The sequence below is a fragment of the Camelus bactrianus genome, chromosome 31, assembly GCF_048773025.1.
Source record: "Camelus bactrianus isolate YW-2024 breed Bactrian camel chromosome 31, ASM4877302v1, whole genome shotgun sequence".
Classification (NCBI taxonomy): Eukaryota; Metazoa; Chordata; class Mammalia; order Artiodactyla; family Camelidae; genus Camelus; species Camelus bactrianus.
Genome location: NC_133569.1, coordinates 9,707,860 through 9,716,287, shown reverse-complemented (window position 1 = coordinate 9,716,287; position 8,428 = coordinate 9,707,860). Strand labels below are relative to the sequence as shown.

The 8,428-nt window shown below is 40.6% G+C and overlaps 1 pseudogene; it reads right to left on the bottom strand.

The window, feature by feature from the left end:
- Window positions 1-6,361: 6,361 nt before the first annotated feature.
- On the bottom strand, window positions 6,362-7,667 carry LOC141575688 (THO complex subunit 6 pseudogene; annotated as a pseudogene).
- Window positions 7,668-8,428: the final 761 nt, after the last annotated feature.

Genomic DNA, 8,428 nt, shown 5'->3' with positions numbered 1-8,428 from the left:
ACATCAAAAATAGTAATAATAAGAAAATGGTTTTGAACTCTGCAGTTGCATTATGAAAGGGTGAATGATCAGAAGCTGGGATGGTAGTGTTGCAGAAAAGCATGTGACAGCTCAGTGTTATAGCTTAGTTGTGACAGCAACCTGGATCCGGGCAAGAGACAAAGCAGCCCTCAGAGAGTTGGAGAACTCAGGTCTATTACATCAGCGGGCCCAGAGGAGTTAACACTCCCAGCGATGGACCCCATCTGTAGGTTTATACAGGCTTTTATAGGCTGCCAGTTTACACTTTGCAACATCATATGCAAATAATGTATAATAAAACTTGACTAACTAGGAACAAGCTTTGTAGAAATGGACCAATCAGGAGTGAGGGAAATGGACTAATCAGGAGTGATAGAAATAACCAATCAGGAGTGAGCTCCATACAAATAAAGCACTACAAATGGGCCAATCAGGAGTTAGCTCAGGGAATCAATAGAATTTTAGGGGTGAGTTCCACTTTCCTAGAAGTAAGCCCTTTCAGAGGCAAAAAGTTAAGATAAAGCCGCTGGACCAGGGAACCGGATAGTGCTGTCAGGAGAGTAGAGGACCTGCTGGTCTTTTTCATGGAGCTTCCCACCTCAGTAGGGAGAGTGGCCCTCACAGCTCTGACACTTACCTAAAGTAATAGGGTAATAAGGTCAACAGATGAAAGGATGGGGAAAGCAGCTGGAGAATCAGGTAAATATACAATTCTGAGGGGGAAAGTCATAATAGCACTTAGGCAAATAAAATAAAACAGGTCTTCATCAAAGATAACACTGGTATTTTAGAACTGAGGATTTTACAAGGGTGCTATACTCAGATAATAAGTATTATTGAAAAAATATAAACTTATGACTGAAAATGTTTCTGTATTTGTGGTATATGGAGACTTTGAGTAATTTCCAATATTGCATAAAATGAGAATGACTCCATTTCCATCTTTTCAAATAAGAGGAGGAAAGTACAGTCCTAAAGCACTTCAAAATTTCTTAATTCAGATGCAGGTAAAGAACCCTATTCTGTCTTCCATTCATTGGTGTATTCCACACGCTTACAGGTTTTATAGTACAGATTGTGTTTGAGAATTCAGTCTAATTACATATTAAGTCAAAGATTAGTAAACCTTACAATGAAGGTTCCAACCATGTAAAAATATACACTGGTACTTTCAGGCAAGATACATACTGCATAAGTCTATTTGTATTACATAAAGGAATGACTTGATTCTTTTAAGTCTGTTTGGTTTTGCAAATTAAGTGAATCCCATTTAAAAAATTAAGTTCCATTTTGAAAATAAAGGCATTAATCATTTCCTTGAGGAATCTGTTAGGTGCCAAGAGCCCTCTCTATTAAGAGAGGTATATCAAATGATATTTGCTGATCTGTATGTCTCATGTGGCATATTTTCTTTCCTTTTAAACAACCTGAGTCTGGCCTTGTGTTTTCAATTGAGTCATTACACATTTGTAAGCATTGCATTTTGTAATAAGAAATGTGAAACACTCGTTAGCATTTATCAAGTAGATCCTGCCTTATGATTTATTTTGTGACTTTGTACAGCACAGGGAACTTCCTGGTTAGTATTAGGAATATGTGTGTGCTGGTAGTCATGCAAGCCTTAGCAAAATAAGTGGAAATCTGGTTCTGTAAAAACATGAGAAATTTCATGTTTGCTGAGCAAGAATAATGGTCTTGTAACACAGAACATGTGGATATATAAACAAACACATATTTATGCCTAGAAATAAAATATGCTCACTGGGAAATTCACATTCTCTTAAAATACACACTCCTCTTACATTCTCATGACTTTATATTAAGGAGTCTTATGCACGCAAATGAGTACAACGCCTAGAGAACTGGACACCTCAAACCAGGCAATGACCAGCTGTCGTGGTAGTGGTGATAGGGAAGCTATTTAGATTCTTTATGATGGAAAATAAATGGGGCAAAATTAGAAATCTCCAATTAGCCAAGTCTTCCCTTCTTTAAAAAAAAGACAAACAAGAATCATTGGCATGCTTTCTGCCTTCGTTCTATAAGGAAATGTGTTATTTCATAGTATTAATGCCCGTGTGTGTGTATGTGTGTACATGTACATGTATATAATTTGGCTTTCAGCATGTGATGGGCTGTAACTGTGAACTGAGAAGGCTACTTTACCTCTCTGAGCTTCAAATATCTGTATGTATGAAATGAGGATAATGCTGCCTTCCTCATAAGGTTGCTGTGGTGACAATGAGACTAGATTTATTAAGCACCTAATAACAAAGTCTGGCACATAGCATTATGTTTAAAAAATTACAACTATTTAAAAATAATTTTAAACATTTGCCTTCCAAACTGTACCCAGCAAACCTAAGTGACATTCTTAGCACTATATAGCTTATTAGTAATCAGATGAAGACTGTTTTAAAATTATTTTAGATCCCAGTGAATATATCTCTTGTGTAGAAGAATTTAAAATAATTTTTATAGATGTTTCTCCCTCAAGTAGGTGAAGCGTAACTCTCCAATCTCAAGTGTTGTCTTTCTAAAGAGTACAGTATTGGAAGGGGGAACAGAAGGGGACTTTACAGCAGAGAAACCCGACAAGCACTACTGCAGCCAGGGATGAAAATCAGCGTCAACAGTGGTAAGTCATGTTGACAGTGTGTCTGCTTATCGGTGTTGTGAAAGTAACACAGAATGGCATTGTTTTCTGCGGTCTCCTCCTCAAAGCCTATAACCCCAGTCTAATCATTATAGAAAGAAACATCAGAAAATCTCATTTTTGGCACTGTGTACAAAATATCTGACAAGCACTCTTCAAAAATGTCAAGGTCATCAAAAAAGGCAACAGAAGCCTAAGGAGACATGATGAGGAAATGTCATGTGACATTCTGGATGGGATCCTGGACCAAAAAAAAAAAAAAAAAAAAAAAAAAAAAACTTTAGCTAACCCTAAGGAAATCTAAACAAAGTATGGGCTTTAGTTAAAAAAAAAAAAGAATAAAGAAACAAAAAACCACAAACAAATCCTGGTGAAAATGTGTACTGTCTTGGATTTGATAGACACGCTTGATTATGTTATGCAATGGATTTCTCTAGACTTTAAGGAAGACATATCAGCTAATTCTGTTGTAATGTGAATAATTCTTTCAATGAGAATCTGAGAGCAGTTCTGCTGGGCAGGGCCTCCTCCTTCAGAGAGTTATTTGAAAAGGAAAAGATCTGCAAGAGAATATATCTTAGCATCTCAGATCTGAAGAATTCTTAAAAATCTTCCTGAAATAAGAGAGATAAGGCTTTTCCTACCTGACATAAAAACCTGGGACATATCCTAATGTTTATGAGAGAGGTGACAGTTATATGCAAAAGAGATCGTACTTTGGAAAAACGAAGTCCTATATGAACATATAAAAATGGATTTCCCAGGCCACCGAGGATGCATTAAGTGCAATCTGATGTGTTTTATTACCCTTCTACAATATTGCAAGTGAATACAATTAGGAAATTTGCTGATAGCACATACCTACCAAAACATTATAGCTTCTGTGAATGCCATTATTCCAGGCCCTTGAGGCTACAGGATTATAACTTTAGTAAGAAAAATTAGTATATAATTTTTTCCCAAAATATATTAATTTCCTTTGTCTATCATTAGAAGGGCTACAAGTTGTAACAGAACAAGAAATCAGAGCTATATCATTTTATTGAAATATTTACTATAAAACAAAATACCCTCTAATTTTCATTATATCAAATCAGATCTGTGAAGTATTCTAGTTTGTGAATATGGGTATGGCTTTGACTTGTCTATTCCGTAACAGTTGTAATGAACATCATGTAGATTGCACGCAGGTCAGTGGTGAAAGATTCCCTGCTCATTTCAGCTTACAGGAAGTGCTTAAAGGCACCACTTAAGCAAGCCAGCAAAATCTGCGTCATGCTATTCTTTTGTATGCCTCATGGAAAGTATTCTTAAGATGTGGTACAGTGTTATCCACATTGCCTGATGTCAGATCTCATTGCATGGTGACTCAAGACATACCTGTTGTGTGTTAGAGAGGAACTTGGGAAGTATAATTTGAAAAGCCAGAAATCTAGCTTGGCTTTCCAAAAAAGATTGTAGTGATAAAATCACATAAATTAGGAATGAAAAAACATTTTAGACTTTGGCCAATTTCAGGCTGATTTGTGGGCTGTTTATTGTCCTTTTTATTTTTCAGAGATGACACAGTTAATGGTAGTGTTCTCCAACAGTGTGAGAATGGTTTTTCCTTAAACTTTTCTGCAAAGATATTCTTTGGATAAAATAAAGTCTGTCCTGCAGCTTTCCTGTGTAAATGATTTATAAAGCATGTGGTTAATCAAAATTTGCTCTCCAAGGTTGCATTCATTAATTTATTCATTCACTGAGTACTTATTGACTGGCACCATGCATGGCAGCATTGCGCTGAAACTCTAGGGATAAAGGTGAGCAAAAACAGACATTATACCTACCCTCATAGGGCAGTCTAGTGAGGAAACGGATATTAAGCAATGGACACACAAATAATTCTAAGGTAACACAATAAAGTAGAGATACAGAAGAGACAAACACAGTAAGAGTACAAAATAAAGGATGGACTTGGTCAGGATTTGAACTGTTCAGCTACTGACAGCTATAGACACACACATTTACAAAAAAAGAAAAAAAAGAACAAAGAAAAGAATTAAATGAAAAAAGAAAAGAAAAAAAAAAAGAACGAAATGAATGAGCCCACCTTGTCTATATTTTATGCCCATCTTTTTGTTTTTATCAGGGAAACCCTAGTGTTTTGTGGTTTTACTTCCCCAAGTAACAAGTATTTGCTCTGGGTTCCTCCAGTTTCTCTATTGTAGCTTCATGAGCACAACCCAAGGTTATTGTTCTTTTTTTTTTAATCACCTGAATTTGACTGAAAACTGACAAAAAAGGGGTAAGGGGAGGGGAAAGAAACTGGTTAGCTATACAAAACCCATGTGGGGCCAATTCAGTTGAAAGGTTTCCTTCTAATTACCACAGGCCTCATGTAAGATTTGAGGAATTTATATTTCAGGGAGGATACAGGTTCCAGAAGTGGTTTAGAATTCTTATTTTCTATTGCCAAAGTGGCTGAGATTCTCTCTTAGTTATGAATGAGCTTGTCGGAGGCTCGTCCGGCTCAGCAGCACCGGCTCCTGCGTGTGTCTAGCGGGGCAGGGAAAGACTGTGAACTAACTATACTCCATAAACCTGTGGGCAAAGACTTTGCTAATATTTTTGCTACTAATATTCATAAAATTGCTTTTACAAATAGAAAACCCAAGTGAAATGTGACATTTACAGAAATAGATTAATGGCTACATCTACACAGATTAACTGGAACAGCTGTTTTGATTAAAGAGACCTGTCAGTTCAGCAAAACTGCTTGAATGACTTTTTCAATTTGATTTTATTTTATCTGATCTAAGTACTGTATAATACCAAGGTAAAAAATGTACCCCATTTCTCAAAATTAGAAGCATGGACTTTAACGTTGGAGGGAAACCTGAAGGTTACCTAACCCCACCTCCCAATCAGCACAGGAACGTTTTTTTCTGTAAATTCTATTCCTTTCGGTTCACCTCAGCATGATTACATGCAGCAAAGGAGAACCTGCTGGTAGGCAGGCAGGCAGTTTCATTCTAATGCAGTTATGAATACTAGGACTTATTCTTTTGCATCCAGTTGTAGCTTCTATTCCTTTCCCTTTGGAAAGGATGTCTTTCTCTCTTCTACACAAATGCCTTCAATTACTTAGTATGGAAGTAATCCTAGACAACTTACTTTCCTGAGCATCAGATTCCTCATCTGAAAAAAGGAACCAGTAGTATTATTTCCTAGGGTTTATGCAGGAGTTAAAGCCGACAACTTACTTAAAGTGTCTCCAGCACACAGAAAGCACTGCTTTATCAATGGTGCAGTCAGTATAGTATCGTTACTGTTGTGCTGTTATTTTACCTCCCTAACATCTCTGTTTGCCCAGCTATGCATTTTTTGCCTCTTTATTTGTTCTTAATATACTTCGGTCTATTTTACCTTAAATTGTAGAGCTGAACACAGTACCATCCATGGTCCTAACAATGTAAAACACCATGCGACTCTTTCACTTATTGGTCTGGACATTTTAATTTTCTTTCAACATAAATGTTACCCATTCTTAGTGTCTTTATCACACCATTGGATCATACTATCCCAAATAATTCCCTAGGTTATTTTCTTCCTTTCTTTGAAAAGCCTGAAATTTTATTTGTATAAAAAAAGAAGAAAAACTCTCCAAACCTGAGATGGAGGTGGGGGTGTCGCTGGAGGTCAGAAGGACAGGGAGAAAGCTTGGTAGCCTACGTTGGTGAAGACATCCAACCTGCAGCTGTTGCCTGCGGCTGTCAGGATCTTGCACTTGGGCTGATGCTTGCTGGCTGAGGCTGAGTCTTAGCAGCCCTGGGGAGGAGCCAGGCACCTGGGCCTTGATCTCCTCACTTAGCTGCCACTGGCTGAAGCAGTGACCCTGGCTGCTGATAGAATCAGGTCCTGGTAGAAGGTGACGTGCTTCTGTGGTGCCCGCATAGGGAAGATGGTGGTGGGTGTGGAGGATCGGAGGTGCCAGAGGGTGAGCGCTGGGCCACCTACACCGACCATCCAGTCTGAGTCAGTTGCCAAACATCCGATCCAGGGCCCACTGTGGGGTCTCGAGCACTCCTCGTGCTTGTAGACCTCCGTAGTCTGGACCTCCTTGGCCGGGCGGCGGTCCCAAAGCGGCACAGCCCCATCCTCATCACCTGACAGCACCTCGGGGCTCCGCTCCCGCAATGCCAGGCAGTGGATGTAGTCGGTGTGGCCCCGGAGGGCCCGCCTGAAGGTCCCCATCTCAAGGTCCATCGAATGCAGCTGACAGTCTCCCCCAGCCAGTAAGGGGGATTTCTCCTTGGGGAGGAGAAGCAAAGGACTGACCTCAGGTACTTCCAGGCTGGTCCTGTGTGGGGGCTGATGTAAGGAGTAACAGCTCCTTACAGCCCTTCTTGAGGATCCCTGCCCAAAGCCAGGCCTTTGCCTCCCCATCCCCAGCACCGAGCAGATGTCGATCAGTGCAGACCATGCTGTAGACAGGCCCATCGTGGGCTTGGAAGGTCCCCAAGGGCTTCTTACTTTCCTCTCTGGCCTCGGAGCTCAAAGCAGCAGACAAGCTAAAGACGGCTATCTGCCCATAATTGTTGCCAGCTGCCAGGAACAGGGTGAGACTCTCTGGGAGAAAATGGTCCTGTGCAGCCCGGGCAGAGCCGTAAATGCTTCCGCCTGAGCCGGAGGCCCCGCGTGCGGCGCAGCTCGCTCCACCTCCGCCACTAAAAGTCCCAGAGCGCCCCGCGCGCCAGGCAGCCCCACGGGTCCGCTAGCGCCGAAGGGCGTCTCCCCTTAGCGGCGCCCCGCCTCCCAGCACCGCCACCGCGCACCCCGCGCCCCAGGAGCGGAGGAGCCCTCCAAGAGGAACCCAACACTAGGCGGCGCCCACCGCGGCCGCGCTGCCCCGGACCCCCACCGCCACCCCCACCCCACTGGGCGGAGCCGCCTTCCAGCCGCCTGCCGTCTGTCTTCCGTGCCCGCGCTCCGGGGGGTTCGTCATGTGAACAATTTTACACCTGTCTTTTCTCATACATCCTTTTGGTTTCATTTTAAGCTAAAAGTAAGACTTTTAATTTATCTACATTAAATTGTATTTTTCTGAGTGGGCTTTTTGTTTTAGCCTATTTAGAACTTTAAGAATCTTTAACCTGTTTCCCAACAAATTATATTTTAATCATAACTTTAGGTCATCTGCACATTTGACAAGTCCCTTTTCTAAATCTTTAGTCACACCATGATTGTTGACTAGGACGTAGATGAGAATTAGCATTTCAACATTGTATTTATAATTCATCAGAAGAAATGAAGCCCTAACATATGCACCAGTGGTGGGGCTTCAATCCTCCAAGGGATTGAATTTGGGTATGATTCCTCCATTATAACCTTTAACAACCAGTATTCAGGTAAATTCCTAAATCCTTTGATTTGCCTTGATTTTAGAAATTACTCTCTTAAATGTTTTCTCATTCTTACCTACACAAAATGTATGCAACACATCAGGCCTGGCAGGTTTAGGGTTGTAGCTGAGAGGAGCAATACATGACACTAACATTTAGTAACATCAAACCCTACATTTAGAAGGAAAACCAAAGAGATTATTATTTTCAGGCATAGAATCCAGCTTGTCAGTCTCCATGGAGCTGGTTGACAGACTCCTAGAAGCATATCACTTTAAAAAAGGAATTAATAAACTTTAAAAAAGGAATTAACATTCTCTAGTGACAGTGGACACTTTTGAGATTCAAAGGGTGGTCTGTTAAT